Below are 18496 nucleotides of genomic sequence, written 5' to 3'. Positions count from 1 at the left end.
TTATTAAACTTATCGTATAAACAAATCTAAAATAGCAACTTACCAATAAATTTAATAGAAATGTGAGAAAACTACTATAAAGTCACACTGACGAATGCTTCAATCTCTCGGCTTATTTAGTCTGAGCGCGCACGACATTGCAGAAAAATATGGCTTGCGACGCGTGCATATCAAGCTCAAGTAATATCAAGTAGCTTGATATCAATACAAGTCAAGCAATAAATCTCCACAAGCATGTAAAATCAAGTTCAAGTATGTAATTTTTCAAGTGCTTGATTTTCAAGTCAAGTAGTCGGTTAAAACCTAACTAAAAAATCCCTAGATGTAATTGAAATAAAAGAAAAAAAAAGGATAAAAGAGTCGAGGGAAGTTTTGTGAGAAATATTTTTAAATTTATAAATCAAAGAAATGATTTTTTACTGTAGCATTTCGTTCTATACAGTCATCTATGACCGTAATATCAGATCACCTGATCTCTGAATCACTACAGTTCCAATTGCATAGTATTCCATATCGAATATTAGCTCGATAAATGTGGGTCAATAAGCCTTTGTCCAAATTTGCAGCGTTTTTCGAATGGCGTGAAACCCTAACAATTCCACTATTTCCCACCAAATTGTGTTTTCGTTTTTATCAGCCGTTTTAACCTGCTGACCAAAAGCATTCGGGAATGATACACACATATGTTCGACAACTGATGCATCCGAGTTATCTCTTTCATACGTCGGATTGATGAAAAGCCTGGAATACACAGAGTTTTAATACGCGCTGTTCCCTATATTAACAGCAATTCCATCATGCCATGATTCCCCATTCCAGGCGGAAAATTTGTTAGTAAATCGATACGATACCATTTATAATTCAATAGTTTTGGAATTGGATTGGATGCTCTAATTATTTCACTAGGTTTATGAAGTATGACTTGTTTCGTTATCGGTTCGATGTAGGTACACGATTTCTAGGTTGGTAGGTGTTATTCTTAGAATTATATATTGAATCAAATGTTGTTTTGATAGATACCTTCTTTTTTGAGTCATTGTTCAATTTGTTGACTTTTGTATAATGCACTTCAATCGATTAGACATATGCTTGAGCTTATTTATAATTCATATTTCATACAATAGTAATGATAAAGGTTTTAAAATGAAAAGAAGAATAGGGTATTCATTGTTACTTAATGTGGTGATGTTTCCATGTGGAATAGGGCAGAGGAATATTTCATGTTTTTTTTTTATTCGGTTAAATATATCAGGTGTGTGAATAAGTCTTTCCCGTTTTTTGTAAGAGATGGCGCCACCAATACTGTGTGAGTATTTAATGGTTACATATGTCATAATCAAAGCTTATTCATCTGTCAACAATTCCACACTAACACATTAGTTGAAATTTTTTCGCATCATAAATTTTTGAAATCGTGAAAATGTCGAAATTTGAGCCGAGTCGACGTCATTTGCGGGAAGTTTCACTTTATTGGTTCAATTTGAAGAAATCTGCTGCCGAGGCGCATCGGTTGCTTCAGGAAGCTTATGGAGAAGGTTGTGTCGATGATTCAAGTGTTCGCGGATGGTTTCGACGCTTCAAAAGTGGCGATTTCGACGTGGAAGACAAGGAGCGTTCCGGGCGGCCGCAAATCTTTGAAGATCAAGAATTGGCGACTTTGCTTGATGAAGATTCGTGTCAAACGCAAGAAGAACTTGCTGAAGCATTGGGAGTTGACCGAACAACCATTTCCAAGCGTTTGAAAGCCATGGGAATGATCCAAAAGCAAGGAAATTGGGTGCCGTACGAACTGAAGCTGAGAGACGTCGAACGGCGTTTTTTCACTTGCGAACAGCTGCTTCAGCGACATAAAGGAAAGGGTTTTCTGCATCGTATCGTGACTGGCGATGAAAAGTGGATCCGTTACGATAATCCGAAGCGAAGAAAATCATGGGGACTACCCGGCCATGCATCATCATCGACGGCCAAGCCAAATATTCATGGCGCCAAGCTCATGCTCTGTATATGGTGGGACCAGCTAGGTGTGGTTTACTATGAGCTTGTAAAACCGAATGAAAGGATCACAGGCGAGGTCTATCGACGACAATTGATGCGTTTGAGCCGCGCACTGCGAGAAAAACGGCCACAATACTCCGACAGGCACGACAAAGTTATTTTGCAACATGACAATGCTCGCCCACATGTTGCACAGCCGGTGAAAACATACTTAGAAACGCTCAAATGGGAAGTCCTACCCCACCCGCCGTATAGTCCAGACATTGCTCCGTCTGATTACCATCTCTTCAGATCGATGACGCATGGCCTGGCTGACCAGCACTTCCATTCCTACGAGGAAGCCAAAAAATGGGTGGATGACTGGATAGAGGCCAAACCGGTCGAATTTTTTCGCAACGGGATTCGTATGTTGCCAGAAAGATGGGGAAAAGTTGTAGCTAGCGATGGCCAATACTTTCAATAATTCATTTGTAACCATTTTTTCACAATAAAGGCTCAAAATTTGAAAAAAAACGGGAAAGACTTATTCACACACCTGATAGGTACTAATATTATATCCAATCTGAAGGCTTTCTGGGCAAACTATTCATTTTAAGAGAAATACAGAAAAATTCAAGTGTATATGAGACAGAGAAATGATATTCGTTATTGACTGATAAATGTTAGGCAAGAGCCTTCGGTTTTTCAATTCAATTGGGTATGTGATTGAATCGAGTTTGATGTTTTTCATACGAAATTAAAAAAAAAATTCAACTTATCAACGTCCTTTTTAAATTTTTTTCAAAGTTTTTTTAATTTTCTGTATTTCAGAATTTTTTTCTGCTCTGGGTATGTGGAATTTTGTTTATTATCAATATCAACCTTTTATTTTTCTTCATTAGAAGCTCTTTCAAACGTATTGATCGTAATTTGAAAGGATATAAATGAATTCCTTGTTGTTTTGATATACTCGTACACACCCATTATAACCTTCTACTATATGTGCAGTCGCCATTTTGCAAATACCTATATCCCATAGTACCTAGAAACCAGAAGTGATTCGATTTATTGGTTATGCACACCCATAGAGCAATTTTACATGTCTCCAACATGTCAAGATCACGTTGTCGGATTGAGATATATTTTCAAATCCACAATTTTACTATATCGTACTGAATGTAAAGGAGCTATAGAACTTTAAATTGCAATAAAACAACGATGGATTCCAATTCACAGGTCCAAAACGTGAAATTAGGCGGTCACCAAACGTGTCTTTCAATAAATCGATTATGGCACGAGCTGTGCGACATGTTGCGCCGTCTTGTTGGAACCACAGCTCCTGGACATCATGGTTGTTCAATTCAGGAATGACAAAGTTAGTAATCATGGCTCTATACCGATCACCATTGGCTGTAACGTTCTGGCCAACATCGTTTTTGAAGAAGTACGGACCAATGATTCCACCAGCCCATAAAGTGCACCAAACAGTCAGTTTTTCTGGATGTAACGGTGTTTCGACACACACTTGAGGATTAGCTTCACTCGAAATGCGGTAGTTTTGTTTGTTGACGCTTCATCGCTAAACAAAATAAAATGGACAGTACCATTATTTTCGAAATAAAATTGCATCATTTGCAAACGTTGGTCAGGCGTGAGTCCATTCATGATGAATTGCCAAACCAAACTGAGGATGAATCACTTGACAGCTGTTAAATCGGTCGCCATCTTGAACAGTAATTCCAACTTAAAGTTATATACCTCGAACAAAACACCCGTTATATTATATTGAATGAACTATATATTCGAGTGATTCTCGATTAAATATGCAAATTTGAATATCTGGAATCCGATATTTCCCCTAATTGTTGAATTTATAATAAGCAGAATATTCATTATTTTCTGTATCTACCTGATGAAATCTAAGGTTTGGCAACTTTTGCTCTCCTAGTGTCATCGGTTGTTTCACTTCGTTTGGCGCCCTTGAAGTTTGTTTTCTGAATTTCTGATATACTTAGGTATTTATTTCAATATATATTGAGTTGACATGAAAATTTGATTCACCATGGGACATACTTCTTACATGCGTTCTTTCTGGAGAAACTCGCGAATTGAGTGAAATATCTAATCACTGACATGTTTTCATTTCCGCGCGCTTCTTGTCAAATTTGATAGTTCTTGTTAGGTACAAAATTTGCTTGCTGAAAATGACATATGCTCCCTCTATCTATGTTCATAACTCTGAGGTTCAAACAATAACTACAATATCTCCTGTAGTAACATACTTTTTATCTGGGGTATATCTCCAGAGGAACTATCAACATTTTCAGTATAATGAATTGTTTTCTTCATTATATTTGTACAACTTCAGTATATTCCTTCTGCTTGTTAATTATCATTCTTTGATATAGGTAATAAATATCCTTCATTCTTGAGTCCTAAATCATGTTTTCGTATTCCAAATGAGAACCAAAAATAAATTAATCCGACGGATTTTCGTTTTCCCCTCCTAGCAAGATCATTGGACAAAATCCTACAAAACCATAGGTACAAACAACAGTAAGAATATTTCCAGCAGGAACATAACTTTTATCTTGAGCATAGATCCGAATGAACTGTCAAGATTTGAATACTACCGAAATTAGAATTTCCTCTGAGGGATTTTAAACCGACGTAAAATATAGCATTTGGTTCCGTGTGGAATTCTTCTCCCCGTTGCGAATGCTGGAGGGGGGCCACATTCGTGCCGGCTCTATCCACATCTCCCGGAAACAGTATCCCGGAGATAAGAAGACACATCTCTTGCATAAATTATTCAAAATTGAAATAAATTTTTCATGATGCATTTGCCCAGATATGCACGTTCGACGTTGTAGAGTTGGCTGCTATTGGGCCATAGAAGATTTTGGAGGCACGTGTAGAGTTGGGTTGGGAGATGGAGGAAGCATCTGCTGTAATTTGATATCTTGATTTTTTTTATTCCTTCGTCTACTTTCCGATCAGAATTCATTTAGATTATTATCGTTGGAATTATATCTTCAGCGTTTTTTATGAAACGGAAAAATTCTATGAAACAATTGAAACTGACACACACCTTTTAGAGGACAAACAACACAGAACTTTATATACAGGGTGGCCATTTGAAAACGAAACAGACGAGATTACAGACGAAATAAAGTTTTTCGATAGAAATGCTCGGACAGGTCGATTTCTGTTTCGAGGGGGACAACTTAAGATGTAGGTTACGGACGCATAGCGCTTCAACCCTTGCTGCTACAACCCCCACCCCCAATTTTTGAATAGGGAAGATGGGGTGAGTGATACCTCAATTTAAAGGTATTTTTATACTGATTTCAGCACAGTAATTGTTTTTTCATTTTATGCATTAGTTCTCGAATTATTCATGCGTTAGTTAGTTAGGAAGGAAGCCACAGTCATGGTTGTTTTGAAGCTCAAAATGTCGATTTTTCACAAAACACTACAAGTGCCATGAAAACACCACTTCATTTTCAAATACTTAGTTAAGAATATTTCGAGAACTAATGCATAAAATGAAAAAACAATTACTGTGCTGAAATCATTATAAAAATACCTTTCAAATGAGGTATCACTCACCCCATCTTCCCTATTCAAAATTTGGAGGTGAGGGTTGTAGTAGCAAGGGTTGAAGCGCTATGCGTCCGTAACCTATATCTTAAGTTGTCCCCCTCGAAACAGAAATCGACCTGTCCGAGCATTTATATCGAAAAACTTTATTTCGTCTGTTTCGTTTTCAAATGGCCACCCTGTATATTCTGCTTATTATGAATCCGACAATCAGGAGAGATATCGAGTTCCAAATATTCGAATTTGCATATTTAATCGGGAATCACTCAAATAAACATATTTCATTCATTGAAATATAAAGGGTGTTTTTTTTTAGAGTTATAGAACTTTAAATTGCAATAAAATAACGATGGATTATTCGATTGACATGAATTTCATTCATCCGCAAGATAATCTTGTGGTATAACATTTTAAATATGATTTCTGGCATATGACCGCCACGGCTGGCTCGGATGTAGTCCAATCTGGACGTCCAATTTTCGATGACTTTTTCCAACATTTGTGGCCGTATATCGGCAATAACACGGCGAATGTTGTCTTCCAAATGGTCAAGGGTTTGTGGCTTATCCGCATTAGACCAATGACTTTACATAGCCACACAGAAAGTAGTCTAGCGGTGTTAAATCACAAGATCTTGGAGGCCAATTCACAGGTCGAAAACGTGAAATTAGGCGGTCACCAAACGTGTCTTTCAATAAATCGATTGTGGCACGAGCTGTGTGACATGTTGCGCCGTCTCGTTGGAACCACAGCTCCTGGACATTATGGTTGTTCAATTCAGGAATAAAAAAGTTAGTATTCATGGCTCTATACCGATCACCATTGCAGTAACGTTCTGGCCATCATCGTTTTTGAAGAAGTACGGACCAACGATTCCACCAGCCCATAAAGCGCACCAAACAGTCAGTTTTTCTGTATGTAACGGTGTTTCGACATACACTTGAGGATTAGCTTCACCCCAAATGCGGCAGTTTTGTTTGTTGACGTAGCCATTCAATCAGAAGTGCGCTTCATCGCTAAACAAAATAAAATGTTCGTAGTGCGCGATACGTATTCCGCACAGAACCATTATTTTTGAAATAAAATTCCACTATTTGCAAGAGTTGTTCAGGCGTGAGTCTCTTCATGATGAATTGCCAAACCAAACTGAGAATAAATCACTTAACAGCTGTTAAATCGGTCGCCATTTAGAACAGCAATGCCAATTTAAAGTTATATACCTCGAAAAAAAACACCCGTTACAAGAGGTAAATCTTCAATCTGAATCAAGTGGCTTCATAGCATTAATTGAATTTTTTCACTACAACCAAACGTCTTCCATTGGTAAAATATGCTCCGAACTCTACCACTTTTCAAAGTTGAAAATGATACATGATGCCACTTCGATTCAATGTGGCGTTTATCAATCGTATAGAAAAAGTTATATCCAGTGTATTCTCGGTAGCAAAGTTAAATGGCCTGATGGCATCTCACACCAAGTATCGAATTCCACTCAGAAAGTTATAATAAGGTTACGTGTTGATAGCGCGTCGGGCCTTCAATTCACGTGTTACAATAACACAGCATTATTGCTTCGAAGATAAGGAAGCATGGTTTAACGATTGGTTAGAAGACGAGATAAGGGAAACGAGGTCGTTCGTCCTTAGACAGACTGCCGTTGGAGATGTGGAACACCTCGAAATTACAATTGAAATGGGAGAGAACTCCTTCAGGTTCAGGCGTATAAATATAATGACAGCTGTGTCCATCGTTTTCATGGGAATGCTGAAGAAAATATGGGAATTATGGGCAAATGGAATTTTTCATTAAGTTTGGGATCGATATGAGCAATTAATTTTGTGCTTACTATAAATTTTGAATTTTTTCTTCTTTTTCTTTTTAAGTAATGACTTAGTCCTGTGCTTTCTCAATGATCCTCAATCTTTGAATGCCGCAGTGCAGTTTTAGTATACTATATCCAAAGTCTCTTGGAGGAGCCAGGTTATTTATTGATTAACAGTTCAGGGTGCCCCGAATTCTATGCTCTCTGAAAGCATCTCGAAAACTTAGAGAAAAATCTTCATGGACCTCCGATCTCCGTTTTTCAAAATAATGAGATATCAGAAAGCAGATCGTAGATATCTTGATTCGCTCTAGAGTTACAACAGAGCTTTCTAAAAAATAGCTGTTTCAAATATTTCGTTATATCTTGGTTTCTATTCGGGATATTCAGAAATTCTGAAACCTTTTTTTTTTATTTTATGTTTGAAGTGATACGCATAAGAGATTATAGAAATCAATTACCGTTTAAGAGATATGGAGTTCGTTAGAGGGACACTCTCTATTTTTCTACGCAGTTTTTTAGCCGCCGATTTGTCAGAAAACATTCCGTTATTGGCTTTTCAATAATGTCAAACATTTCAAAATATTAAGACCTGAGAAGCGGTGAAAGAGGTTGTTATTTATAAGCCTTGTTAACACGTGAATTCATTTTGAACTGCCCTCTATATAGTTCTGTGGTTCTAAGGCGGAATAAGTGATTTTCTAGAATTTTTATGTATGACTATCGACGCTATCATTTGTCAGTTCAGTTTTTCCAGTGTAAATATATTTATCAATTCATAAAGAAAAATTTCCCGGAAAGAAATTCTAATATTTTGTCAACGTGCATTGCCCAATTGGTCATTTCAATTGTTGCAAAATGGCGAATGCGCGAACATATGAAAATCAGTGTTATAAATAAAGGATGTTTTTTTCGAGGTATATAACTTTAAGTTGGCATTACTGTTCGAGATGACGACCGATTCAACAGCTGTCAAGTGATTTCTTCTCAGTTTGGTTTGGCAATTCATCAAATTTAGCCAAACGATCATTAAGTAAGCCATAGATTCGTCGAATGGAACCAAAATGAGATTGCCGTTGTTTCCGATTTTCATAAGCGAATTTTGTTCAGCGATGAAGCGCACTTCTGGTTGAATGACTACGTCAACAAACAAAACTGCCGCATTTGGAGTGAAGCTTATCCTCAAGTGTATGTCGAAACACCGTTACATCCAGAAAAACTGACTGTTGGTGCGCTTTATGGGCTGGTGGAATCGTTGGTCCGTACTTCTTCAAAAACGGTGATGGCCATAACGTTACAGTCAATGGTGATCGGTATAGAGCCATGATTACTAACTTTTTCATTGCTGAATTGAACAACCATAATGTCAAGGAGCTGTGGTTCCAACAAGACGGCGCAACATGTTACACAGCACATGCCAAAATCGATTTATTGAAAGACACGTTTGGTGACCTCCTAATTTCACGTTTTGGATATGTGAATTGGCCTCCAAGATCTTGCGATTTAACACCGCTAGACTACTTTCTGTGTGGCTATATAAAGTCATCGGTCTATGCAGATAAGCCACAAACTCTTGACCATTTGGAAGACAATATTCGACGTGTTTTTGCCGATATAAAGTCACAAATGTCAGAAAAAGTAATCGAAAATTGGAAGTCCAGATTGGACTACATCCGAGCCAGCCGTGGCGGTCATATGCCAGAAAACATATTTAAAACGTAATGCCACAAGATTATCTTGCGGATAAATAAAATTCATGTCAATCTAATAATCCATCGTTGTTTTATTGCAAGTTCTATAGCTCTAAAAAAACACCCTTTATAATTTGAATATAGTGAGATAATTTGCAACATTATTCGCAATCTCTCTCAATTCTGGTGGTGGCATAATTCAAAAATTCAATGCGTAATTATAAATTATTTCTAAATTCGAAACCTATAGGATTCAAATTCAAATTCCGCAATCTGTCAATTTTCGTAACAGTCACTCCAACTGTCAAGATACAATACAAAAATCACTAGGATATATAATCTGAATTTTTCATTGAATTTCGACAATATTTCACAAAACTTCATCTTCATCATCTAATACTCGTTGCAGAAGACTTCATGCGTTCGAAAACTCGCTCGTTTTCCATTTTCGCATTTATGTTGGAATAGAAGCCCATTATGCAACTTTTTTTAGAATATATTATTTCATTTCTCAAAATTATTTTTATTTTATGAGTCATCTTTATTTAATTCAACAAAATGGATACATCAAGTGGAATTCGATCTGAATATTCAAAGGGAATATACCTACTGATGTTTGGAAAAAGGAAGCTCTAAGCGTAAATCTTGAAGAACGTTTACGAGTCTCAATGAACAATTTTTATTCGCTTGACAGTCTGCCTCAGTTTTTTTCATTATTTTCAAGGACTGCCTATCATTTCATTAACTTGAATATCATAAAGCTTATTCGGCCGTATATCTTGAACATGACATGAGTCATCTGAGATAGACGAGGTGGAACTTAAGCAGAAGATCAAATAAAGTTATGGCTGCATTCAATTTTAATATAATGAGTAATACTAAGAAAGGCGTGATAATACTTATCATATAATATTATTATAATCAGATAGATCACGATCAAAATAAAGAAAGCATACAAAAAAAAGATAGAGATTACCTAGTATTTTATGTATCTTCGAACTAGATCCACATAAATAAGGAGGTTTCAGTTGAATTCCAAATGTAAAATCTAAGTGATATAATTCAATTGATTTATATCCAGATATTTGTGGATACGCCAGCCGAATATGATCGCTTTTTCAGTACCAATATGAAGGGAAAGATTTCGTAAAGGCCCAAGCACAGAATCGTGTGGAAACCCCTTCATTATATAGTCTACATTATTATTCATACCTCATCGATAGATGAGAAAAGTGTGTTTGAGCTACACGAAATTGAAGAAATTGAAATGGCTCGTTACGAAATCAATTGATTCAACATGATTTGATACTAGTATTTATTCAGTTATGGAAATTTCGTTACATATCGAAATATTGTATGAGCCTTGTATGACATTCGTATTGATTCATTGATTGTTAATTCGGACCAGTGATTGGTGTCGATCTAGGTCCCTTCTTTCGATTGAGTGAAATGTTTAGGCTCTGTTCATATTCAGTTAGTTTTGTGAGTAAATAAATTGTGAAGGTATTCTTTTTATGATTATGATTTTATTCATAATTTTTTTGACATATAATCATTGGGGATATCATGAAAGGACACATTTAATTCAAATTTATTCATTATTAATTTTTTTTTCTTTCATTCCATAGGTCCATAAAGAGTAAATTGTATTCATATTCATAAATTGTATTTTTGCATCGTTTGAGATTTGAAATTGAAGGAACCTTGGATTATTCCAAAGAAGGTCATCGAAATATCACATTTGGATATTATACTCTGCATTAAAATTAGATTAGACCAGAGCAAGAAGAAAATCAATAACCTCATTCCGTGCTGTATAAAGTTCATGATGTAAATAAACTTCATAAGACCATAAATAAAATATGATAGAGAAGTCTAATGGTTTCGATCTCATTGCTATGAAAAGAAAATCATTTTTCATGTTGCATTTTGCTTCATATCAATTATTAATCATAGTCAGTTATTCATTTTGAGTGTGAGTTTATTGAAATAAATGTAATAAATTGGCCTCTATTATTATTTATTCTTTTCCTCATCAGAAGTGAATTATTAGATTTCCTATATATAGAGTTTTCCAATATGAATGATATAACTTGAAATGGTTACAATAGCAACAATGTGTTTTATTTTTAACATTGCTCACGTCTTTAGTTTTCAGTAGTTTATGGCATTCGATCATGGAAAGATATAGGCTACAAAACGTTCAGAAATTGTCCAATTTATTTATCAAAATCAGTATTCATACTCTCTCATACTGAGTGAAATTTAAAAAGAATTCATAAAGGACATTATTCAAACAATCGACTCACCATTTTATCGTAGATGCAAATTGTATCAATTGAGGCACAGTATTTCCTACTGTAGGTTATACATACACTGTGCATCTCATTATACAGGGTTAGAACTATTTAGACAAGACAAGACAAGAAGAGTTTATTCACACGTTTTTCATACAAGATATTTTTTACAATATTTTTCAGTTAATTATATATAATTGCTAGTTCCTGCAAATAATTTTTGCTTAACTACAGTTTTCATAACATAGAGAACATAAAGTCTATAAAAATTTTTTTTTGTACAAGGATGATGTAATTCAGTTTAGAATATGTTTGGTTTAATGCAGGAAAATAGAACTATTTAGAGGGCCACTACACGGATATCGAAAACTGTTAGAAAGATAGGGTGGCTTAAATTAAAAAAAAGTTGCGTTATTTGAGTATGAATGTGTTGGTGTGAAGAGATCCAAAATATCTCCATTGGTTGCCGAGATATCTAGAAGAAACTGAAAATCGAGATTTTCTGTTTTTCTGTATAACTCATATGTTTCTTGAGACAACTGTTTCGATATTCTGCTTGATTTTCCTATCTATCCTATGCCATCTGTAATACACTACGTCAATTTTTGTACTTTCTTCCATCACCAATGGGAAAATTTGAAAAGTTGATGTCATTTTTATATTTTCTATGAAAAAAAATCAAGAGACCTTATTTGTTGATGAAGGTCTGTTGATTTCAGGAATAAAACAGTTTTTTATAAAAAAAAGACAGTGGTGCAGATTTTCAACAAGAAAAGTATTATCGCACCCCTATATATAATTTTGGCAGGAGACTTTAACCTAATTCCAAACATTATATTATCAGGACTTCAATACCTAATGTGTGTAATAATACTAGAGTTATAAGCAAAAAACTTATTTATTTTCAAACCTCAACACCCTGTATCTCGAAAGCGAAGCTTGTTAGGATATATGATTATATGAACTTTTTGCCATAAAAAGAGTTAATCGTCGCCAAAGTTATTGCACTCAACTCTGGACCACCTAGCAATGGTGCTAACTCCATTATTATTGATGCTACGATGCCGGTTGAATGGGCAAACTAGTAGCATTTTCAGTGGTCTTCTCGATGCCGAAAACAAAAAAAAAACTGACAGTCGCGTTGTCAAAATATTCCATAAAATGATATTTTTTTCAATGGAACACCGTATATTTTCTCATGCATCTCGATTCATAATAACATTCTCAACAATAAAGCTCATATCACATTTCTTCTCAAAGTGGAAAATGAGCGATATATTTCAAAATATTTATTTCTTTCACTAGTACTAAAAATTTATTTGCTTTGGCGAATAAACCTCATGGTTGTCCAAACAACCATTTTTTGTACTTATACGAATGACAATATTGTTTTGATAATAGCAAAATAAGACAGTAAAAAGAAAAAAGTGCGCTGGGATGTGAACTCTTGAAACCCGTGATCACCATGTAGCACCACTCAATCGACACCACTAAGCTATTTGATATTAATAGAGAAAACGATAATTTCCATCTTAAAGCAATTCCGCTAGCCGCATTCATTTTGTAGATCAATAGTGTCAATAGAAGGGCCCAAATATGTGTTCAACAATGAGGCGGTGTTTTTGACCATTTACTCGATATTTTATAGCGCTTTATCAAATCCGTTTGTAATAAATGTTTCTTAACTGTCTTATTTTCACCTTTACGAAAAAAAGTCAAATGAGCTTTGTTGTTGAAAATGTTATTATGAATCGAAATGCATGAAAAAATATAGGGTGTTCCATTGAAGAAAATATCATTTCATGAAATATTATGACAACGCGACTGTCATTTTTGTTTTGTTTTTGACTACTAAAAATGCTACTAGTTTGCCCATTTAACCGATATCGTAGCATCAATAATAACGGAGTTAGCAATGGTGCCGACTTAATTTGAAACACCCTGTATAATTAGCATAACAAAAAATTACAAAATTCTCAAAATTCCAGATTTTCCTTCTCCTGCAAAAAATACTATATTTTCTTCATGAGTTGAACTAAATTCGATTGAAACCTACAAAAAATCCAAATTAGTTAAATCCCGAATAATTCAAAAACCAATTGTACGACTCTACGAGACTACGAGGTTCCAACAATTCGAGTATAACCTATGAACTCCTTACACGTGCCAAAATTGACGTCACACTCCCAATTCCTTTGAATGCAGATTTTTCTGCGGTAACTACGTCAAAATCCACGTTGCCCCGTCTGCCCGAATACGTCACGTGTTGGTCTCTGAACCTACCCGCCATCACGAGGCCATCACGTAAGTCTGAATACTCACAAATTTCAGGATTAACTATTCATAAACGCTGCATGTGATCAAACAATCGGTTTGTGTGCACAAGCGGGCTGCGTTCGAGGGTCAGCCTCTTGCATTGCGTGTCGAGGTGATTTGAGCGTGGATAATTGACCTGATTAATCAGCATTCGATGCAATATAACGATGAGTTTCTGGCATATATTGGATTTATGCGGCCGATATGGAGGGTAGGAATGCGCCAACGTCAATGTGAAAGATGTGCCTGCTGCTGGAGGCTGAGCTTTCGACGTACGTCGTTTCGACTCATTGCCACTTTGCGGTATAGTCGGAGACAACAATTATACCGTCAATTTCTTCACTAGAGCAGCCTATAATTGAAAAATGGTCCCCAGTAAATTTCTATAATTTTGTTCGTATTTTGTAGTATATGAACTGCATCTCTGAATAGCCTATGATTTATTGTATAAACTAACTGATAGGCAACCCAAAATACATCCCACAAAGTGTCAAATTATACTCTATGATTGTTCGCTCGCTCATGACAGTAATGAAAACAACAACAAAAATTTCAATTTGGTGCAGTCGTTTGAACGTGATGCCCTTACATAATATCCATAGGTCCTCTTTTATATATACAGATATATAATTTCAGAGTGAAATATTCAGAGCTTATTCTATAATTTCGAAGATTCTCTTCTGTGAATCTAATGATAATAGTGCATTTAGTGTTAGTTGTACAACTTTGCTTCCACCGTTTTGCTATAGATCGCTGTAGCGGTAAGTGGTAGTCGAAATAAATAGATCATAGATGTTATACAATAAGCTTAGGTATTTGTAAACATAACGCCATCGAAATATTAATCGATTTGTGTCTGCGTCATAAAGTTATTCTCGATTAAAAATGTCAGCTTACGAGCCAAATTATCGTAATTTGCGGGATGTATTAATTTTCTGCTTCACTATGAAGGAATCTGCGGCTGAGGCTCATCGAATGCTCTCAAATACCTATTGTAAGGCCGCTATTAGTGAGAGAACGTCGATAGTGGTTTCAACGCTTCAAAAACGGTGATTTTGACGTCGAAGGCCAGCATGGCAGTGGAAGAGAGAAGGTTTTCGAAAATACAGAATTGGAGGCATTACTTGATCAAGACTCGTGTCAAACGTAACAAGAATTGGCAGCATCATTGGGAGTGACGCAACAAGCCATTTCAAAACGCCTGAAAGTCATGATTGCAAGACAGTGACGGAAGGGATTTCTTCATCGCATTGTGACTGGAGACATTAACATTTCTCGTAAGAAAAATTCTTGAATGGAACACTTTTCTAAATATTGTTTACCCATAAGGTAATAACTTTGGAGAGGTTACTTCTTCACTGAAAGTCGAAGAATGTGAGGAAATCAGATTTATTTCATCTGAAGGTATTAATGAAGTGCCAGGCCAGATAAACAGATAATCTAAACGTTATAACAGGTAAATTTTATATGCACATTTGATTTTACTTTTTTGCATTTACCTGTGTATATGCACATATTTGGGATCAGTTTTCAACATCATATTTTATCAGAAATATTTGAATTTAAGTGAAACTTTATATTACCAAATAGTGTAAGATACATGAAAATAAAAATTCACATCATTTTTAGATGCAGAAGTGCAGGAGTTGACGCAGCCGCAAACACAAAAAAAAGTGGTAGAATTTTCAGACATTTGTGATAAACACCAGTAATCATCATTAATCTATAATGGACTTTAATCAGCTGTATAAATAATCGATGCATACTCGATTCGGTTTATAAATTCGAAAAAATTTCTTCACAATGGCCATTTGAAATTTAAGAAGAGTTATTTTTAGCAAATTTAAGGTATAATTTAGACGGTTGAATTCAAAGTGAGGATGCAATGAATACCTCAGCATCACGAGTTCTACAACATAAACAATTTAAGCAAATTCATCGATAGTCAATTTCCATTTGATTCAGTGCGTGGTTCGTATATATCATGAAATATATTTTTAAAAATGGGAAAAAACGAGTTCATTTATTTCTTATAAAATAAAACAACAACCGAACAATATTATCTTAATTATTTTTATCTTGTGTTGCCTCTGACGGTTGAGCATTGCCGGCAACGATTACAGTGGTGCAGAAAACGAAAACATTGGAATGTGGAATGTTATCAGGTCATCTTTTCTGATGAATCTCGATTCTCCTTGGGTGCACATGATGGCCCAAGAAGGGTTAGACGTCGGGGAGATAGACGTGAACCTCAGTTTGATGTTGAGCGTCATGTACACCGGATAGTAAGCGTTATGGTACAGGGTGCTATTGCATATGCAAGTAGGTCACCTTCAGTCTTTATTCGAGGTAACCTTCAAGAAATAGTGGAGCCATATGTTCTCCCTCACCTTAACCGGCTCGAGAAACCAATATTTAAGCAAGATAATGCCAACCTCATGTTGCCAGAGTTAGTTTAAACTTTTTCGAAGCGATCCATGTGAGTCTTTTGCCATGGCCGGCCAGATCCCCAGATCTTTCGCCCATCTTTTCGCCCATAGAGCATGTTTGGGACATCATGAGTAGAAGGCTTGAAAATTTACACCAGCCCCCACGGACTTTGGCTGCACTGAGACATGAAGTACAGGTAGCTTGGGATAGTATCCTTCAAGAAGAAATAGATCATCAATGCCGGGACGTGTTGGGGAGTGTATATATAATCGTGGTGGACAAACACATTATTACCAAATTTAGCAAAAGAAATTGTGAATCCTTCGTTTTTTTTCTCCAAATTTCAATCATTCACTCCTTGCTATACTATCTATGTTTTACCAAAAAAAAATAAATTTAAACAGCCCCTTCTGTGTGTTGCAGTTTCTTTGTCAGTTAGTATATATTCCCCCAATTATTTTCAGACGAAAAATCATTATCTCAAAGAACTATAAGACTCAATATAATTATAAGATGTTACATGTTAAACCCTGTATAATCATAAATAATGAGATCTATTGAACAAACAGGCTGTGTAGGTATCCGAGTCGCTGAACCATTATTACTGACCCAGAAAGAAAATCGCCAGTGATAAGTATAATACTCCTTCCCATTAACAATGGGAAACATTTCATCCATCAAGTGGAATAAACCATTTATTCTGCCCCTTGCGCCATCGTTCCGTTGCGTCATCCGAATCGCTGTTTCAAACTCCTGAAGATATGTGGCGGAATTAATTCATTGATTAAGTTGAAACGTATTTCCTGAAGGTCTTGCTTAATTTCCGGCCTTTTCTGTTAGGCCGCTCCAAAATCTCATCCGCCATGTCTTCGCCGAAATTTATATCCGAGATAACTGTAACTGGAGCAACATTTTTGCCGGCTTTCAGAGAAATGTCAATATAACTAATGGATAAAATCCTGAATTCATTTTCTCGAATCCGGGGTGTCTTTTACTGCAGGAAGTTTGAGCCTGATCGTCGGACCGAGTTGGGTTATGGATGTAAAAACGGTCATCGGCGGTTTTTACAAATCCGAAGAAATTATAGATGAACTGAAAGTTGTAGATTGTAATTCAACATTTTTTGATACATTGGCATACAAGTCTGCTTCCGCCGAGGCTTAATTATAAAAAACTGGTTATAAAGGGTGTTTTTTTTTAGAGCTATAGAACATTAAATTGGAATAAAACAACGATGGATTATTCGATTAACATGAATTTTATTAATCCGGAAGATAATCTTGTGGCATTACATTTTAAATATGATTTCTGGCATATGACCGCCACGGCTGGCTCGGATGTCAACCTGGACGTCCAATTTTCGATGACTTTTTCCAACATTTGTGGCCGTATATCGGCAATAACACGGCGAATGTTGTCTTCCAAACAGGGTTTGTGGCTTATCCGCATAGACCAATGACTTTACATAGCCCCACAGAAAGTAGTCTAGCGGTGTTAAATCACAAGATCTTGGGGGCCAATTCACAGGTCCAAAACGTAAAATTAGGCGGTCACCAAACTTGTCTTTCAATAAATCGATTGTGGCACGAGCTGTGTGACATGTTGCGCCGTCTTGTTGGAACCACAGCTCCTGGACATCATGGTTGTTCAATTCAGGAATGAAGAAGTTAGTAATCATGGCTCTATACCGATCACCATCGACTGTAACGTTCTGGCCATCATCGTTTTTGAAGAAGTTCGGACCAATGATTCCACCAGCCCATAAAGCGCACCAAACAGTCAGTTTTTCTGGATGTAACGGTGTTTCGACATGCACTTGAGGATTGGCTTCACTCCAAATGCGGCAGTTTTGTTTGTTGACGTAGCCATTCAATCAGAAGTGCACTTCATCGCTAATGGACGTAGTGCGCGTTACGTATTCCGCACATAACCATTAGTTTCGAAATAAAATTGCACTATTTTCAAGCGTTGTTCAGGCGTGAGTCTATTCATGATGAATTGCCAAACCAAACTGAGAATAAATCACTTGACAGCTGTTAAATCGATCGCCATCTTGAACAGTAATGCCAACTTAAAGTTATATACCTCGAAAAAAAAACACCCTATACATTAATGATTCAAAGTATTGTCTATCGCTGGTCACTACTTTCTCCCATCTTTTGGGTAACGTACGAATCCCGCGCTGAAAAAACTGGTCATCTTTTGAAGCGATCCACGAATCGATCCAATTTCTTACTTCTCCATAAGACCGGAAGTGCTAATCAGCCAGGTCGTGTGTCATACTGTCATTTATCGAAACAAGTAATAGTCCGAGGGATCAACGTCTGGAGAATACGGCGAGTGGGGTAGGACTTCCCATTTCA

This window comes from Harmonia axyridis, chromosome 2 (assembly GCF_914767665.1).
Source record: "Harmonia axyridis chromosome 2, icHarAxyr1.1, whole genome shotgun sequence".
Classification (NCBI taxonomy): Eukaryota; Metazoa; Arthropoda; class Insecta; order Coleoptera; family Coccinellidae; genus Harmonia; species Harmonia axyridis.
This window is presented reverse-complemented; position numbering follows the sequence as displayed.